This window comes from Pan troglodytes, chromosome X (genome assembly GCF_028858775.2).
Source record: "Pan troglodytes isolate AG18354 chromosome X, NHGRI_mPanTro3-v2.0_pri, whole genome shotgun sequence".
Classification (NCBI taxonomy): Eukaryota; Metazoa; Chordata; class Mammalia; order Primates; family Hominidae; genus Pan; species Pan troglodytes.
Genome location: NC_072421.2, coordinates 61,139,353 through 61,160,022, shown reverse-complemented (window position 1 = coordinate 61,160,022; position 20,670 = coordinate 61,139,353). Strand labels below are relative to the sequence as shown.

Here is a 20,670-nt window from a genome sequence, read left to right as displayed (position 1 = left end):
TGTACGTTCATCAGAGAACTCAAGGTAAAGCTAACCAGGAGTGTTCTCCTCAGAAGCAGATGGTATTGTGGACATGGACAAATTTTCCAAGATCACAGATTAAGACTTCTTTGCCATCATCAGACTCTTACCTCTCTTAATTTTTTTCCTGCTTATGTCTCTATGAAAAAATAGAATGAGAAAAAGGGCCCATGTGCACCTATGGGATATACTTTTATTTGTGATGTATTTTGTAGCCAACTGTATATATGGACAACTTTGTGCCTTAATGGATGAAAAATGAAAGGCCAGTGTGGGCTAGGAATTTTAATGGCATATTTGTTGCTCCATAATCAGTCAGAAATAGAACACTGGTCCACTCTTGTTAATTGACATCATAAGTCAAAAAGAACATTAACAAGAGGCCTTCATCATTCTAGATGGACATTATTATGTCCCTTTTTCCATGGCCAGGTGTAAATGTAAATGAGGAAATAATTAGAAATTCAATGCTAATAATACTCTCTTTATCAGATTTTACTACAACGGCCATGGTAGCAAACAGACTTCTGTAAATTATCTTGCTAAAGTTGTGGTCAATAATAGAGTTGCTCTAGATTACCTACTGGCTGAACAAGGAAGAATCTGTGCAGTTGCTGACACTTCTTGTGGCACACAGGTATTATAGAGATACACTTGCAGGGGATTGACAAACAGGCTGCTTGGTTAACATGAATAGACTATTTGTCTGGTTCATTTGTTGACATATTTGATTTTAATTAGTGTGGTTCATGGGGACCCTGGCTAGGGAACATGCTTCAAACTTTTGTTGTTATTCTTGTGATAGTCATAATAGTAGTCTGGTGGTGCATGCATTCGCTCAAATTTTAAAATGCATGCATGCAGTCACCTATAGAATATCAAATATCTCTTTCACAGGATCAACAAAAACTCAAAATGCATAATCATATGGACACCATAAGCTACGAATGATGTACTAAGACCAGAAATTCAAAATGGTGATAATCGAGAGTAGTGCTAAAGCCCCAAGTTTTGGTCACACGCTCATCTAAGTGAGAACTTGACAAAAAGGGAGGAATTATTGACCACAATTATGGGAGGCCATTATTCTGAACTAAGCTCCTGCACTAAGCCCCAGGAGAACAAACCAAAGTGGGGTTACTTGTGCTAAATGCGATGTAAGAAAACTGAAACTTTAAGGAAGAAGATAGATCCCAAAAGACACTGGTGGATTTTTTTTTTTTTTTTTTTTTTTTTTTTTTGCTGCTGTTGTTCTCCTGAAAACAGGAGATTCTGACATAATAAGTGAGCCCCCTCTGCTTTAACCCTTACGAAAAGGTAACCAGAGGTAATCAGTTTTTTCCTACTGTTTTGTTTTCTTGTTCTTACCTTACAATACCCCTTATTCAATTTATCAGTAGGATTTGAGAACAAATAAGTCTACTTATGATGGTGACAATTATGTCAACACCTAAAGATGTAGTCAATTTCTCAAAATTGAGAAGTTGACCGAAAGGGGAGATTTGTTAAAACTGCCTTCTAGCCGAAAACTGCCTCCTTACATATTTTAAGTTTGTCCTGAAGGTTTCTCTGTACATGGTGAACTGTAACCTAACTGGAGGTGTAAATAGACTGTAACCTACTATTGTACCAGTCATAGAGTTTCAACGAATCATAGGCAGGCAACTGTTCAAGCCATGCTCAAATAAGGCAAACACCAAGCTGTAAACAATCAAGCTGTTTTTGTACCTAACTTCCCTTTTCTATGTCACTTTCCTTTTAGTGTTTCTATTATTTTGTGTCTATTCAGGTGATCCTGTGGTTTTTGTTTTAGTTTATATGATAAATTACATTTATTGATTGCATGTATTGAACCAACCTTGTATCACAGAAATAAAGCCTACTTGTTCGTGCTGAATTAGCATTTTGATATGCTGCTGGATTTGGTTTGCTGGTATTTTGTTGAATATTTTTGTATTTGTGTTTGTCAGGATTATTAGCCTGAAGTTTTACCTTTCTTTTGTGGCTCTGCCTGGTTTTCATATTCAAATTATTCTAGTCTCATAGAATGAGTTAGGGAGAAGACACTCCTCAATTTTTGAAATAGTTTCAGTAGCATTGGTACATATCTTGCTTATATATCTTACAACATTTGGTTGTGACTCTGTCTGGTCCAGGGCTTTTTGGTGTTGGTAGGCCTTTTATTATTGATGCAATTTCAGAACTTATTGGTCTGTTCAGGGTTTCAGTTTCTTCCTGGTTCAATCTTGGGAGGTAGTGTGTTTCCAGGAATGTATTCATTCCTTCTAGGTTTTCCAGTTTGTGCACGTAGAGGTGTTTGTGCTAGTCTCAGGTTTTTCTGTATTTATGTTGGGTTGGCAGTAGTGGCCCCTTTGTCATTTCTGACTGTGTTTATTTGTATCTCTTTTCTTTATTAGTCTAGTTAGTGATCTACCACTCTTCTTTATTCTGTCAAAGAACCAACTTGTTTCAGTTGGTCTGTTATCTTTTTTGATCATTATTGGTTTTAAGTCTGTTTGTCTGCAATTAGAATAGCAACTTCTGCTAGGTTTTGTTTTTCATTTGCTTGGTATATTTCTCTCTATCCATTTACTTTGAGCCTATGGATATCATTGTATGTGAGATGTGTCTCTTGAAGACAGCATATAGTTGAGTTTTGCTTCTTTGCCAGCTTGCCACTCTGTGTCTTTTGTGTGGGATGTTTAACCTGTTTATATTAAAGATTAATATTGATATGTACAGATTTGATTTTGTCATCATGATTTTAGCTGGTTCTTATGCAGACTTGATTGTGTAGTTGCTTTATAGTGGTTGTGGACTATGTGCTTACATGTGTTTTTGTTTTAGCAGGTATGATTCTTTTATGACCATGTTTACAACTCTCTTAAAGATTCCTTATCCAGCAGATCTGGTGATAGTGAATTTCCTTAGCACATGCTTGTCTCAATTTCCTTAGTACGTGCTTGTCTGAAAAGCACATTATTTCTCCTTAACTTATGAAGCATTGTTTGGCTGGATATGAAATTCTTGGTTGGAATTTCTTTTCTTTAAGAATTCTGAATATAGGGCCCCAGTATTTTGTAGCTTGTAGCATTTCTGTTGAAAAGTCTGTTAGCTTGATGGGTGATATGGTTAGGCTTTTTGTCCCCACCCAGATATCATCTTGAATTGTAATCCCCATAATTCCCAACATCCCCAAGTGTTAAGGAATAGACCAGGTGGAGGTAATTGAATCATGGGGGCAGTTTCCCCCATGCTGTTCTCATGATAGTGAGTTCTCATGAGATCTGATGGTTTTACAAGGGGCTCTTACCACTTTTCTCGGCACTTCTCCTTCCTGTCACCTTGTGAAGAAGGTACCTTGCTTCGCCTTCACCTCCTGCCATGATTTTAAGTTTCCTGAGGTTTCTCCAGCCATGCTGAACTGTGAACCAATTAAACTTCTTTTTTTTTTTTTTAATAAATTACCCAGTCTCAGGCAGTTTTTTATAACAGTGTGAAAATGGACTTATACAATGGGATTCCCTTTTTGGTGACCTGCCCATCTCTCTACCTGCCTTGAATACTTTTTTTACTTTGATTTTGGAGAATGTAATGTCTGTATCTTAGGGATTGTCATCTTTCATAGTGTCTTGCAGGGTTCTCTTCATTTTCTGAATTGAATGTTGACCTCTCTAGTGAGGTTCAGGTATTTTTGTACACAATATCCTCTAATATGTTTTTGAAGTTGCTTGATCTCTTCCTCTCTCTCAGGGATGCCAATGAGTTGTCAGTTTGGTCTCTTTACATAATCCCATATTTCTGGTAGGTTTTGTTCATTCTGTATTATTCTTTCTTTTTTAGTTTTAACTCATTGAGTTAATTCAAAGCATGTCTTTGAGCTCTGATACTCTTTTCTCAGCTTGGTCTATTTTTTAACAATTCCAATTGTATTATAAAATTCCCACAGTGAGTTTTTCACCGCTATTAGATAGTTCAATTTTTTTAAAATGGCAATTTTATCTTTCTGCTCTTGTGTTGCTTTATTGGATTCACTAGATGTTTTGGATTGGGTTTCAACTCTTCCAGAATGTCATTAATCTTCATAGCTATTCAGACACTGAATTCTATGTCTTTCATTCCAGCAGTTTCAGCATTAAGAACAATTGCTGGGAAGCTAGTACAGTCATTTGGAGATAAGAAGACATGCTAGTTTTTGAGATACCTGAGTTATTGGGCTGTTTTTTTTTTTCTCATCTGGGTGGGCTAATCCTCTTTTAATCTTTGAAGTTTCTGTCCTTTGGATAGTCATTTTACTTTCTTTGATGCCCTTGTGGATTTGACTGTGTTGTAAGTTGAGTTCGATTGACTGGCTTTGTTTCTGTAGATGATTGTAGGGGTCAAGGATCAGCTCAGCACTCCTGGGCAATGTGCTGTAACTGGCGGCCTGGGTCTAGGCACATGACATTGTTCTTTGGCCCTTTGAAGGTAAGAACCAACTGCATCTAAGTTTTTCTCAATCTGCTGGCAACAACATTCTCATAGGCAGTGCCAGCAAAAGCACTTCATTGTAGCAGTGGCATTGGTGTCTGCATTCACATGCACTTGCTCACGGTGGTGGGATGGTAGGGTTTGTGTGTGCATACCTGAGTGGGAGATAGCTATGCATTGGGATCCATGCACATGCATTCACCAGCAGCAGTGCAGTAGAGTCAATGCATGCATGCTTGTCGTGGTGGTGATGTGGCAGACTCCTCACATGAGTTTGTATTTGTGGCAGCAGCAGTACAATGGGGTCCACGTTCATGCTCTGGTGGTGTCAGGATTGTGGCTGTGAAGTGCACATGTGCATGCACCAGTGGCAGAAGGGCTATAAGTTTCAGACTTGTGTGTGCACCAGCAATGCAAAGTAGGGGTTGGTGTCTGCAGGTGAGTGTACACCAACAAAGTAGTAGAGGGAAACTGCAGGTGAGTGTGCTTGCAAAGTGGTGGGGGGATGCTTTGTGTGGGTATATGTTGGCAGGAACCCTTCTGCTGAAGCTCTCTGACAGGCAGAGTCTGCCAGTGAATAAGATATGGCAGCAGTGACTGGGATGCACCAAAGTCGGGTGTTCAAGACTGTTCTACCATCGAGGACAGCCAGGAAGGGATCTTGGAAGAGGCTGGCAGACAGGAGGGTTCTCAGATCAAATTTGCCCCATCCCACAGGGAAGACATTCTTGCTCTGTCCAGGTCCAACAGTCAACAAATTCCAAAGTCTCCTAGAGGAGCATGCCAAGCCTTGGGGGATGGGCATCACTGGCCATGCAGCCCTTCCTGTGTCAAATTCTCTGAGCTTCACACAGACTGGAGTTCTGTCCCTGCCACCTCTCCAAGCAGCTCTCCTTGCCAGCTCAAACGTCCATGGGAGTCATGAGGTCCCTGGCAGTTCAGATTCTGGATGTCTATGGTGAGATTGAGCCACTTCTTGGCTATTTAACATACCACCTCCCTAGGAGAGCCACTGGGATCATGAATGAGTCCGGTTGCTTGCCAGCCCTGTGCAGGGTTTCCAGCTTCCTTTCCCTTCAGCTCAAGATCTGCATCCTTCCTCTGTATATACTCAGTGCCTTCCTTCTGAAGATCTGTTCAGAGTGTGCCAGTCTTCTTAATGGTCTGGTCTCTTGGTGAGAAATGCTCTTTCTGGCTGCATTTTTTGGCTATCTTGTATTACAATTCTAAAGATGGCGAAATGGGAACAGCTCCAGTCTACAGCTCCCAGCATGAGCGACGCAGAAGATGGGGGATTTCTGCATTTCCAACTGAGGTACCAGGTTCATCTCAATGGGGCTTGTTGGACAGTGGGTGCAGCCCACCAAGTGTGAGCTGAAGCAGGGCAGAGCATGGCCTTACCCGGGAAGCACAAGCAGTTGGGGAATTCCCTTTCCTAGCCAAGGAAAACCATGACAGATGGTACCTGGACAATCGGGACACTCCTACCCTAATACTGTGCTTTTCCAACAGTCTTAGCAAATGGCAGACCAGGAGATTATTTCCCAAACCTGGCTCGGAGGGTCCCATGCCCACGGAGCCTCACTCATTGCTAACATAGCAGTCTGAGATAGAACTGCAAGGCGGCAGCAAGACTGGGGGAGGGGCGTCCACCGTTGCTGAGGCTTGAGTAGGTAAACACAGCGGCTGGGAAGCTCAAACTGGGTGGAGCCCACTGCAGCTCAAGGAGGCCTGCCTGCCTCTGTAGACTCCACCTCTGGGGGCAGGGCATAGCTGAACAAAAGGCAGCAGAAACTTTTGCAGACTTAAACATCCCTGTCTAACAGCATTGAACAGAGTAGTGGTTCTCCCAGCACAGAGTTTGAGATCCGAGAATGGACAGACTGCCTCCTCAAGTGGGTCCCTGACCCTCAAGTAGCCTAACTGGGAGACATCTCCCAGTAGGAGCCTACTGGCACCTCATACAGCCAGGTGCCCCTCTGAGATGAAGCTTTCAGAGGAAGGATCAGGCAGCAACATTTGCTGTTCTGCAATATTTGCTGTTCTGCAATATTTGCTGTTCTGCAGCCTCTGCTGGTGATACCCAGGCAAACATGGTCTGGAGTAGACCTCCAGCAAACTCCAACAGACCTGCAGCTGAGGGTCCTGACTGTTAGAAGGACAGCTAACAAACAGGACATCAACACCAAAACCCCATCTGTGCGTCACTATCATCAAAGACCAAAGGTAGATAAAACCACAAAGATGGGGAGAAACCAGAGCAGAAAAGCTGAAAATTCTAAAAATCAGAGTGCCTCTTCTCCTCCAAAGGATCGCAGCTCCGCGCCAGCAATGGAACAAAGCTCAACGGAGAATGACTTTGACGAGTTGAGAAAAGAAGGCTTCAGACGATCGGAAATAACAAACTTCTCCGAGCTAAAGGAGGATGTTTGAACCCATCGCAAGGAGCTAAAAACCTTAAAAAAAATTAGAAAAATGGCTAACTAGAATAAGCAGTGTAGAGGAGACCTTAAATGACCTGATGGAGCTGAAAACCATGGCACGAGAATTACATGACGCACGCACAAGCTTCAGTAGCCAATTCAATCAAATGTAAGAAATGGTATCAGTGATTGAAGATCAAATGAATGAAATGAACCGAGAAGAGAAGTTTAGAGAAAAAAGAGTAAAAAGAACTGAACAAAGCCTCCAAGAAATATGGGACTATGGGAAAAAACCAAATCTACATCTGATTGGTGTACCTGAAAGTGACGGGGAGAATGGAACCAAGTTGGAAAACACTCTCCAGGATATTATCCAGGAGAACTTCCCCAACCTAGCAAGGCAGGCCAACATTCAAATTCAGGAAATACAGAGAATGCCACAAAGATAAGGCCTTGAGAAGAGCAAGTCCAAGACACATAATTTTCAGATTCACCAAAGTTGAAATGAAGGAAAAAATGTTAAGGGCAGCCAGAGAGAAAGGTTGGGTTACCCACAAAGGGAAGCCCATCAGACTAACAGTGGATCTCTCGGCAGAAACTCCACAAGCCAGAAGAGAGTTGGGGCCAATATTCAACATTATTAAGGAAAGAATTTTCAATCCAGAATTTCATATCCAGCCAAACTAATCTTCATAAGAGAAGGAGAAATAAAATTCTTTACAGACAAGCAAATGCTGCAAAATTTTGTCACCACCAGGCCTGCCTTACAAGAGCTCTTGAAGGAAGCATTAAACATGGAAAGGAACAACCAGTACCAGCCACTGCAAAAACATGCCAAATTGTAAAGCCCATCGATGCTAGGAAGAAACTGCATCAACTAACGAGCAAAATAACCAGCTAACATCATAATGACAGGATCAAATTCACACATAAGGATATTAACCTTAAATGTAAATGGGCTAAATGCTCCAATTAAAAGACACAGACTGGCACATTGGATAGAGTCAAGACCCATCAGTGTGCTGTATTCAGGAGACCCATCTCACATGCAGAGACACACATAGGCTCAAAATAAAGGGATGGACGAAGATCTACCAAGCAAAGGGAAAACAAAAAGAAGCAAGGGTTGCAATCCTAGTCTCTCATAAAACAGACTTCAAACCAACAAAGATCAAAAGAGACAAAGAAGACCATTACATAATGGTAAAGGGATCAATTAAACAAGAAGAGCTAACTATCCTAAATATATATGCACCCAATACAGGAGTACCCAGATTCATAAAGCAAGTCCTTAGAAACCTACAAAGAGACTTAGACTCCCACACAGTAATAATGGGAGATTTTAACACCCCACCATCAACATTAGACAGATCAATGAGACAGAAAGTTAACAAGGATATGCAGGAATTGAACTCAGCTCTGCACCAAGCGGACCTAATAGACATCTAGAGAACTCTCCACCCCAAATCAACAGAATATACATTCTTCTCAGTACCACATCCCACTTATTCCAAAATTGACCACATAGTTGGAAGTAAAGCACTCCTCAGCAAATGTAAAAAACAGAAATTGTAACAAACTGTCTCTCAGACCACAGTGCAATCAAACTAGAGCTCAGGATTAAGAAACTCACTCAACACTGTTCAACTACATGGAAACTGAACAACCTGCTCCTGAATGACTACTGGGTACATAACAAAATGAAGGCAGAAATAAAGATGTTCTTTGAAACCAATGAGGACAAAGACACAACCTACTAGAATCTCTGGGACACATATAAAGCAATGTGTAGAGGGAAATTTATAGCATTAAATGCCCACAAGAGAAAGCAGGAAAGATCTAAAATTGACACCCTAACATCACAATTAAAAGAACTAGAGAAGCAAGAGTAAACATATTCAAAAGCTAGCAGAAGGCAAGAAATAACTAAGATCAGAGCAGAACTGAAGGAGATAGAGACACAAAAATACCCTTCAAAAAATCAATGAATCCAGGAGCTGGTGTTTTGAAAAGATCAACAAAATTGATAGACCGCTAGCAAGACTAATAAAGAAGAAAAGAGAGAAGAATCAAGTAGGTGCAATAAAAAATGATAAAGGAGATATCACCACCGATCCCACAGAAATACAAACTACCATCAGAGAATACTATAAACACCTCTACGCAAATAAACTAGAAGATCTAGAAGAAATGGATAAGTTCCTGGAGACATAAACCCTCCCAAGCCTAAACCAGGAAGACGTCGAATCACTGAATAGACCAATAACAGGCTCTGAAATTGAGGGAATAATTAATAGCTTACCAACCAAAAAAAGTCCTGGACCAGATGGATTCACAGCCAAAGTCTACCAGAGGTACAAAGAGGAGTTGGTACCATTCCTTCTGAAAATATTCCAATCAATAGAAAGAGGGAATCCTCCCTAAGTCATTTTATGAGGCCAGCATCATCCTGATACCAAAGCCTGGCAGAGACACAACAAAAAAAGAGAATTTTAGACCAATATCCCTGATGAACATAGATGTAAAAATCCTCAATAAAATACTGCCAAACGGGATCCAGCAGCACATCAAAAAGCTTATCCACCACGATCAAGTTAGCTTCATCCCTTGGATGCAAGGCTGGTTCAACATATGCAAATCAATAAACGTAATCTATCACATAAACAGAATCAAAGACAAAAACCACATGATTATCTCAATAGATGCAGAAAAGGCCTTTGACAAATTCAACAGCCCTTCATGTTAAAACTCTCAATAAACTAGGTATTGATGGGACGTATCTCAAAATTATAAGAGCTATTTCTGACAGACCCACAGCCAATATCATACTGAAACAGCAAAAACTGGAAGCATTCCCTTTGAAAACTTGCACAAGACAGGGATGCCCTCTCTCACCACTCCTATTCAACATAGTGTTGGAAGTTTGGCCAGGGCAATTAGGCAGGAGAAAGAAATAAAGGGTATTCACTTAGGAAAAGAGAAAGTCAAATTGTCCCTGTTTGCAGATGACATGATTGTATATCTAGAAAACCCCATAATCTCAGCTCAAAATCTCCTTAATCTGATAAGCAACTTCAGCAAAGTCTCAGGATACAAAATCAATGTGCAAAAATCATAAGCATTCCTATACACCAATAAGAGACAAACAGGGAGCCAAATCATGAGTGAACTCCCATTCACAATTGCTTCAAAGAGAATAAAATACCTAAGAATCCAACTTACAAGGGATGTGAAGGACCTCTTCAAGGAGAACTACAAACCACTGCTCAATGAAATAAAAGAGGACACAAACAAATGGAAGAACATTCCATGCTCATGGATAGGAAGAATCAATGTGAAAATGGCCATACTGCCCAAGGTAATTTATACATTCAATGCTATCCCCATCAAGCTACCAATGACTTTCTTCACACAATTGGAAAAATCTACTTTAAAGTTCATATGGAACCAAAAAAGAGCCCGCATTGCCAAGACAATCCTAAGCCAAAAGAACAAAGCTGGAGGCATCACGCTACCTGACTTCAAACTATACTACAAGGCTACAGTAACCAAAACAGCATGGTACTGGTACCAAAACAGAGATATAGACCAATGGAACAGAACAGAGTCCTCAGAAATAATACCACACATCTACAACCACCTGATCTTTGACAAAGCTGACAAAAACAAGAAATGGGGAAAGGATTCCCTATTTAATAAATGGTGCTGGGAAAACTGGCGAGCCATATGTAGAAAGCTGAAACTGGATCCCTTCCTTACACCTTATAGAAAAATTAATTCAAGATGGATTAAAGACTTAAATGTTAGACCTAAAACCATAAAAACCCTAGAAGAAAACCTAGGCAATACCATTCAGGACATAGGCATGGGCAAGGACTTCATAACTAAAACATCAAAAGCAATGGCAACAAAAGCCAAAGTAGACAAATGGTATCTAATCAAACTCAAGAGCTTCTGCATAGCAAAAGAAACTACCATCAGAGTGAACAGGCAACCTACAAAAACCTCAAAAAGTGAGCTAAGGATTTGAACAGACACTTCTTAAAAGAAGACATTTATGCAGGCAACAGACACATGAAAAAATGCTCATCATCACTGGCCATCAGAGAAATGCAAATCAAATCCACAATGTGATACCATCTCCTACCAGTTAGAATGGCGATCATTAAAAATTCAGGAAACAACGGGTGCTTGTGAGGATGTGGAGAAATAGGAACACTTTTACACTGTTGGTGGGACTGTAAACTAGTTCGTCCATTGTGGAAGACAGTGTGGCGATGCCTCAGGGATCTAGAACTAGAAATACCATTTGACCCAGCCATCCCATTACTGGGTATATACCCAAAGGATTATAAATCATGCTGCCATAAAGGCACATGCACACATATGTTTATTGCGGCACTATTCACAATAGCAAAGACTTGGAACCAACCCAAATATCCAACAATGATAGACTGGTTTAAAAAAATGTGGCAAACATACACCATGGAATACTATGCAGTCATAAAAAAGGATGAGTTCGTGTCCTTTGCAGGGACATGGATGAAGCTGGAAGCCATCATTCTGAGCAAACTATCACAAGGACAGAAAAGCAAACACCGCATGTTCTCACTCATAGGCGGGAATTTAACAATGAGAACCCTTGGACACAGGGTGGGGAACATCACACACTGGGGCCTGTGGTGGGGTGGGGGCAGAAGGGAGGGATAGCATTAGGAGATATACCTAATGTAAATGACGAGTTAATGGGTGCAGCACACCAACACGGCACATGTATACATATGTAAGAAACCTGCACATTGTGGACATGTACCCTAGAACTTAAAGTATAATTTTAAAAATTCTAGAAATTAAAAATCCATTCCATTAAAAAAATACTAAATTAGTAAATGTACATGTTTCCTGAGTTCCACAAGCTGTCCTACCCAATTAAACCTAAGTTGGGAGCTATGGGAATTCTGATACATAGCTGGACACACAGAAGTACAGGTGACAACCTGCTACTTCCAATTAGTGTTGAAGCGGGGACATTCCTGTGAGATAGAGGCGTCAACCTGTGAGGGCTCCATCTCACAAGATTTAGCACACTAGATCTTGTGAGATATGATCTTGTGATATCTCACAAGATCTGACACTATCCAACCCAACTAAATACTGTCAGAATTGAATAATGGAATACCCAGTTGGTGTCCATTGAAGAATTGCTTGGTGTGTGAGGAAATAATCCTCACATATTAATAATAGAAGTGCAGTGTTCTGTGCTGTGTTAGGTGGGCATAGAGGGAAATAAAGTTTGTCTTTTCCTCTATGTTTCTCTGAAATCCCTTTCAAAACCACAATAGTCTTTTCTTTGCAGAAACATACAAACTAATCATAAAATTGGAAAATTGGGGCTCAGTATTGCCAAAACAATCTTGACGGAGCAGAGGAAATTTGGAGAACCACACTTCCCATTTTCACAAATTACTACAAAGCTATAGTAGTTAAGACAATGTGCTACTGTCGTAAGGGTAGACCTATATAAGGTAATATAATAGAATTCAGAGTGCAGAAATTAACCCATGCATTAATATTCAATTGATCTTAAAAAGGAGTGCCAGGACAATTTAATGGGGAAGGAATAGCCTTTTCAACAAATGGTCCTGGAACAAATGGATATGCACATACAAAATAATGGAGTTGCACTCATATGTATCAAAGACTTGAATGTGAGAGGTAAAAGTATAAAATGTTTAGATAAAAAATGAAAATTTTAATGACATTTGATTAGGCACCTTTTTTAAGTATGACACAAAGATCAAGCAAGAAATGACAATATAGATAAATTTGACTTCAAAATTTATTTTGTACATTGAAGGACACTACCATGAAAAGACAATCTACAGAATTAGAGAAAACCTTTTCAAGCCATCAATATATCTGATTAGAGTCTAGTGTACATAACATATAATGAACACTTAAAACAACAATAAAAAGAGAAAAACAAAAATAATTTGGTCAGTTAAAACATAAACAAATTATGTGAATAGATACTTCTCCAAAGAAGACGTATATATGACAAATGAACACACAAAAATATGTTCAACATCATTAATCATATAGGGAAATGCAAACCAATAAGGTATTCTTTATATCCACTGGGATGGCTATAAATATTTTAATAAGGAAATAAATGGTATTGGTGATTTGCAAAATTTGAATCCTCATATATTGAAGGAGGGAATGTAAAATAGTGCAGCTGCTATGGAAAATACTTTCACAGTTTATAAAATAATTCACTGTAGAATGCCAATGTGACCTATCAATTCTAATCCTAACTCTATAACCATAAGAATTGAAACCATATGTTCAAACAAAATCTTGTACACAAAAAAAAGTCCATCAATGGTTAAACAAAATGTGGTCTAGCAAAACAATAATATATTGGGCCATAAAAATAAATTAATTACTGATATGTGCTCCAAAATGGATGAATGTTGAAAAGATGCTCCCTGGAAGAAAAAGGATGTCAAGTGTAGGCAATTTCATGGAGATATAAAGTAGATAAATGTTTGCCAATGACTTAGAGATGAAGATGATGGAGAGTATATGTTAATGAACATGGGAGTATGGAAATGTTCTCTAATTAGATAGTGGTAATAGTTGCACAGCATTGTGAAAATACTGAAAACTGCTGAAGTACACATTTTAAAATACTAAAATTTATGTTATATATCAATAATAAAAAATAGAAAAATAAAAATAATATACTGTTATTATATTTCACATTGTACATGCATACCAGTAGGCTGTATGACTGTATTCATTTTATTTTATTTGTATAAATTTATGGGGTACAAGTGTAATAATGTTACATGGATATATTGTATAGTGGTGAAGTCAGGGCTTTTAGTATATCCATCACCAGAATAATGTACATTGTATCCATTAATTAATATTTCATCTGCCAAATCCCCATCCTTGAGTCTATATTGTGTATTATTCTACACTCTAAGTCCATGTTTACATGTCATTTATCTCCTACTTATAAGTGAGAACATGAGGTGTTTGTCTTCCTGTGTCTTACTTCCTGGGTCTCTTGAAGACAGCATAGTTTTAGGTCTTGTTTCTTTATTTACCTTGCCACTCTGTGACTTTTAATTGGGGCACTTAGCATATTTACATTCAAGGTTAGTATTGACATGTGGATTTGATTCTGTCACAATATTAGCTGGTTATTTTGCACACTTATTTGTGTGGTTGCTTTATAGTGTCACTGGTGTGTTTTTACATCAGTGTGTTTTTTTAGTGACTGGTAACTGTTTTTCTTTTCCACATTTAGTGCTTCCTTCAGGAGCTCTTATAAGGCAAGTCTGCTGATAACAAACTTCCTCTGCATTTGCTTGTCTGAAAAGGATTTTATTTCTCCTTCACTTATGAAGCATAGTTTGGATGGATATGAAATTCTGGTTTCGGAATTTTTTTTTAAGAATGTTGAATATTGGTCCTCAATCTCTTCTTGTTTGTAGGGTTTCTGCTGAGAGGTCTGCTGTTAGTCTAATGGACTTCTTTTTGTAGGTGATCTGACCTTTCTCTGTAGCTGCCATTAACATTTTTTTTTTTATTTTGACCTTGGAGAATTAGACGATTATGTGTCTTGGAGATGATCTTCTTGTAAAGTGTCTAACTGTGCTTCTCTGCATTTCCTGAATTTAAATGTTTGCCTTTCTATCTAGGTTGAGGAAGTTCTCATGGATGATATCCTGAAATGTTTTCCAAGTGATTCCATTCTCCCCATCTCTTTCAGGTACACCATTGAATCGTAGATTTGGTCTCTTTACATAATCCCATACCTCCCAAAGATTTTGTTCATTCCTTTGCATTCTTTTTATGTCTGTTCTTGTTTGCCTGTCTTATTCCAAAAAGATAGGCTTCAAGCTCTGAGATTCTTTCTTTCCACTTGGTCTATTCTGCCATTGATACTTATGATTGCATTGTGAAGTTCTCATAGTGTGTTTTTCAGCTCTATCAGGACAGTAATGTTATTTCCTATACTGGCTATTTTGTCTGTCAACTTCTGAATTGTTTTATCATGATTTTTAGCTTCCTTGGATTGGGTTTCAGTGTACTCCTGTAGCTCAATGATCTTCATTCCTATTCATATTCTGAATTATATTTTTGTCCTTTCAGCCATCTCAACCTGGTTCAGAACTCTTGCAGGAGAGGTGATGTGGTCATTTGGAGGAAAGAAGGTACCCGGGCTTTTTGAGTCTTCAGGATTCTTGGGTTGATTCTTTCTCTTCTTTCTGTGCTTATCTTCCTACAATCTTTGCTGTTGCTTACTTTATTTTATCCTATCTAATTATTTTGAGGGCTTGATTGTGGTATAAGTTGGATGCAGCCATTGATGAAAAGAGTCAAACTCCGTAAAATATTTTAAGAGATTTGTCCTGAGCCCAATATGAGTGACCATGGCCTGTGATACAGCCCTCAGGAGGTCCTGAGAACATGTGTCCAAGATGGTTGGGGTGCAGCTTGGTGTTATACATTTTAGGGAGGCATGAAACATCAATTAAATACATTTGAGAAATACATTGGTTTGGTCGAGAAAGGCAGGAAAATTCGAAGAAGGGGCTTCCAGGCTATAGGTAAATTTAAACATTTTCTTGTTTACTCTTGGTTGAGTTTGTCTAAAGACCTGGGATTAATAGAAAGGAAATGTTCAGGTTAAGATAAAAGATTATGGAGACCAAGGTTTCTGAAGTCTCATAGTGGCTGCCCTTACAGACAATAGATGACAAATATTTCCTATTCAGATCTTTAAAAGGTGCTAGAATCTCAGTTAATATCTTCAGGATTGGGAGGGCCTGGAAGAAAAAGATCTAGCTATATTATTAGAGAGTCTTTACATATGCAAATTTCCCCCACAAAGGATGGTTTTGAAGGGCCATTTCAAAATATGATGAAGCATTTTGGGGTAAAATATTTTTATTTTCTTCTTTGTCACATAAGGTTATGCCAGAGTCAGATTGGAAAGTAAGTCACGATATACAGGGTTAAATAAAACCCATCAGATGATAATTTATAGTTTGTAGGGCATGACTCCTCAGATCCCTTACGTAGGAATTTGGACAAGATTAAAAAAAAATTCAGATCTTAGTCCTTACAGCCAACTGGCTTCATTTCTGAAAGATTTTAGGTGGCCAGCGCTTACCTCCCAACTTTTGGACTGCATTCTCTAACTGTGGGGAACTTGTATTGGGTCTCAACTTTGTTCTCTGCCTCCTTGAATTTAGGAATTTACTGCACTATGAGGGCCAAGGTGCTCCTGCACTGCTGTTCACTACACTCCAATGGGTAGTGTCAGCCAAAGCATTTTATAGTATGTTTACAGCCAGATCCTTCCTCATTCACATATGCCAGCAGCAGCAGTAGCAGCAGCTGCAGCAGTGTGGTAAGTTGGTGCCAGGGTGCCTGCCTCTCTGCAAATGTTCACCACAGTGGTGAAGGCAATGCAGGGTGGGAGAGAGGTACAGGCAGCCCCTGATGGTGTCTGTAGACATGCTGGCAATGTTTTTGACTCAGATGTTGGTTCACGGGGCACGTGGTCATGCTGGAGATGGTGCTGGCTCAAGGGTGGGCTTCTGGCAGGCACAAGTCTGGGCGCCGTCTCAGTGCTCCACAATCAGGAGTGGCTGCTCAAGGCTGGGAAGTATCCACTGTTTTCTGTTCAGTGTTAGTGCAAGAGCTCCAGCACCATTGATTGAAAAGAGTGTCATTCTTCAATGTATGTTCTTGTCAACTTTGTCAGAGATCAGTTGGCTGTAGACATGTGGCTTTATTTCTGGGTCCTCTATTCTGATCCATTAACATATGTATCTATTTTCATACCAGTTTCATGCTGTTTGGTTACTATAGCCTTGTAGTATAATTTGAAGTCAGGTAATGTGATGCCTCCACCTTTGTTCTTTTCACTTAGGATTGCTTTGGCCATCTACACACTTTTCTGGTTTTGTGTGAATTTCATTATTGTTTTACTAATTCTGTGAAAGAATAACATTTATATTTTGACATGATTGGATTTAATCTCTAAATTGTTTTGGTCAGTATGGTCATTTTAACTGTATTAATTTTTCCAATTCATGAGCATGAGATGTTTTTCCATTTGTATTATCTATAATTTATTTTGTCAGTGTTTTGCAGTTTTTCTTTCACCTTCTTGGTTAAATATATTCCTGAGCATTTATTGTAGATATTGTGAATGGAATTTCCTTCTTGAGTTTGTTCTCAGCTAAGATTATTGTTGTATAAATAGGCTACTGATTTTTATACCTTTCTTTTGTATCCTAAATCTGTATTGAACTCATTTATCAAATCTAGGAAATTTTTGGTTGAATCTTTAGGATTTTATAGATACATAAGCATAACATCTGCAAATAGCAATAATATCACTTCCTCTTGTCCAACTTAGATGGCTTTTATTTCTTTCTCTTTCCTGAATGCTCTGGCTAGGACTTTTAGTTCTCTGTTTAATATGAGTGGTGAAAGTTGCATTCTTGTCTTATTTAAGTTCTTAGAGGAAAAGCTTTCAACTTTTCTCTATCGACTATGATGTTGGTTTTGCATTTCTTGTATATGGTCTTTGTCATTTTGAGTTATGTTCTTTTTATTCTTAGTTTATTGAGTATTTTATCATGAAGGGATGCTGAATTTTATGAAAAGTTTTCTCTGTGTATATTGAGATGATCATATGATTTTTATTCTCAATTATTTTTATATAATGTATCACATGTACTGATGTGTGTATATTGAACCATCCTTTCATCTATGTTATAAAACCCACTTGATCACTGTGTAGTATCTTTGTGATGTGCTGTTGGATTTGGTTCACTAGTATTTTTTTGAGGATTTTTGCTTCAATGTTCATCAGTGTTATTGGTCTGTACTTTTTCTGGTTTCTATTTTCTGTGTCCTTGTTTGGTTTTTATATCAGGATGATACCGGCTTCTTAGAATGAAGTAAGGGAAATTCTCTCCTCCTCACATTTTTGGAACAATTTCAGGAGTATTCATATTAATTCTTCTTTGTAGGTTTGGTAGAATTCAGCTGTGAATCTGTATGGTTATGGATTTTTTTGTTTTTGGGGTTTTCTTTTATTACTATTCCAATCTCCTTCTTCATTGTTGATCTGTTCTGGATTTCCATTTCTTTTTTTTTTTACAGTTTTTGGGAGGTTAGTTGTGTCCCAAAATGTATCTATTGTCTTAAGGTTGTTAAGTTTGTGAGCATTTAGTTGTTCAAAAGAGTATCCGATGATCATTTTTATGTGTATGGTATGAATTGCAGTGGTTAGTCTAGCTAGTGGTTTATCAGTTCTGTTTATCAATTCTTTTTGTTTTATTTTGTTTTGTTTTGTTTATCAGAACAAAAAAGAAACCTTTTTTGTTTTGAAGAGTGAGTTTTTTGTTTTATTGATTACTTTATATTGGTTTGGTTTTTGATGTAGTTTATTTAGTTCTGCCCTGATTTATTTATTTATTTATTTATTTATTTATTTATTTATTTTCTTTTGCTAATTTTGGGTTTGGTTTGTTCTTGGTTTGGTTGTTTCTTGAGGTGTAACATTAGGTTGTTATTTTTTGATTGCTCTACTTTGTTGATGTAGGCATTTACTGCTATAAAGTTTCTTCGCTTTGTTATATCCCAGAAGTTCTGGTATATATTTCCATTTGTATTCATTTCAAAGATTTTCTTAAATTTCTGTCTTAACTTTATTGACCTAAATATTCAGGAGTGTGTTGTTTAATTCCCATGCTTTTGTATATTTTCAGTGTTTCCTCTTGGTATTTCTGTTTTTTCCATTGTGGTCTGAGAAGATACTTGATATGATTACAGTTTTTAAAAATGTGTTAAGACTTGTTTTGTGGCCTAACATATGGCCTGTCTTGGAAAATGTTCCATGTGCAATGAGAAGAATGAATGTATATTCTTCAGTTGTTGGGTAGAATGTTCTATAAATGCCTGTTAGGTCCATTTGGTCTAAAATTCAACATAAATCCAAAGTTTCCGTGTTGTATTTTTTGTCTCATTGATCTGTCTAGTGCTGTAAGTGGGGCATTGAGGTCCCCCATTATTAATGAATTGCTGTATATCTCTTCTTTAGGTCTACTAATATTTGTTTATGAATGGTGGAAGCTTTGGTTTTGGGTGCATATACATTTAGAATTGTTATATCCTCTTACTGAATTGATGACTTGGCCATATTTTTTATAATATGATTATCTTGCCTTTTTTTACTGTTTTTGATTTAAAGACTGTTTTATCCGATATAAATATAGTGACTCCTGCTTTCTGTTTCTATTTGTACATAATTTTTTTTCACACTTTACTTTCAGTTTAAATGTATCTTTACAGGTAAACTGAGTTTCTTGTAAGCTTCGTATGGTTGGATCATAATTTTCTAAATCCATTTTGTCAATCTGTGTCTTTTAAGTGGAGCATTGAATCCATTTATATTCAGGGTTAATAATGATATGTTACATTTAGTTACTGTCATATTGTTAAAAATATAAAAATGTATAAAAGTATTCTCCAGGCTGGGCGCGGTGGCTCATGCCTGTAATCCCAGCACTTTGGGAGGCTGAGGCGGGTGGATCACGAGGTCAGGAGATCGAGACCATCCTGGCTAACATGGTGAAACCCCGTCTCTACTAAAAATACAAAAAATTAGCCGGGCGTGGTGGCGGGCGCCTGTAGTCCCAGCTACTGGGGAGGCTGAGGCAGGAGAATGGTGTGAACCCGGGAGGCGGAGCTTGCAGTGAGCCGAGATCGTGCCACTGCACTCCAGCCTGGGCAACAGAGTGAGACTCTGTCTCAAAATAAATAAATAAATAAAAGTATTATCCAGCTGTTTTATAAATTCTGTTAGTCTTTAGTGTTATTGTATTGAATCACCATTTGATTTATTTCTCTTCATCTTTGTGTGATGGTTTTATAATGCCTGTGAGGTTACTTTTTCTGGGTGTTTCCATGATGGTGAATATTGACTTTTAATTTCCATGTTTAGGATTCCTTTGGGCATTTCTCATAAGTTAGTGCAGTGGTGATGAATTTCCTCAGCATTTGCTCCTCTGGAAATTATTTCTTCTTCTTTGAAGCTTAATCTAGCTGGATATAAAATTGTTGATTGCAGCTTTTTGTTAAGCGTTTGATAATGCTATCCCATTCTGTTCTGACTTTTAAGTTTTCTGCTAGTATGTCTTCACTTAGTCTGATAGGGTTTCCTTGTGGGTCAGTAGACACTTTTCTCTTGATAATTTTACAATTCTTTTTTTCACATTTTTTAGACAGTCTGATGAGAGTATGCTATAGTGAATTCCTTTTTATAATGTATTTTCCAAGAGATTGTTGGTCCCCCCGTATGTGTATGTCTACATTTCTTTGCATAATCTGGAAGCTTTCATCAATTATTTCTTTAAATAGGTTTTATATCATTTTTAAAATTTTTATTCCTTTTTGGGAATACAAATAATTTGAAAGTTTGGTAGCTCTTAGTCCCATGAGTCTTGAAGGCCTTTCTCATTCTTTTTTATGGGCTATTTCAACACACCTGTCTTCAAGTTCTGAGATTCTTTATTTTGCTTGTTCTGGTATATTGTTGAAAATTTGACATGATTTTTTAAAGATATTTATATTCTTGCTAAGTTGATTGTTTATATTCTGAATTGATTTTGTATTTCTTTGTATTGGTTTCAGATTTTTTCTTGCATTTCATTGA

At 38.0% G+C, this 20,670-nt stretch overlaps 1 protein-coding gene across 33 annotated transcripts in view; it reads left to right on the top strand.

Moving 5' to 3' along the window:
- Positions 1-20,670, top strand: part of SPIN4 (spindlin family member 4) — a 342,780-nt gene that overhangs the window by 104,825 nt on the left and 217,285 nt on the right. For 3 of the 33 annotated variants that reach the window (XR_010154950.1, XR_010154952.1, XR_008541999.2), the window contains one exon: positions 15,084-15,145. The exons of 29 other annotated variants lie outside the window; for them this stretch is intronic. The gene's annotated coding sequence lies outside the window, so the exon portion shown is untranslated. Of the gene's footprint in view, positions 1-11,568; positions 14,701-15,083; positions 15,146-20,670 lie in introns of those variants that run through there. One more of the 33 variants, XR_010154953.1, reaches the window with a different exon arrangement.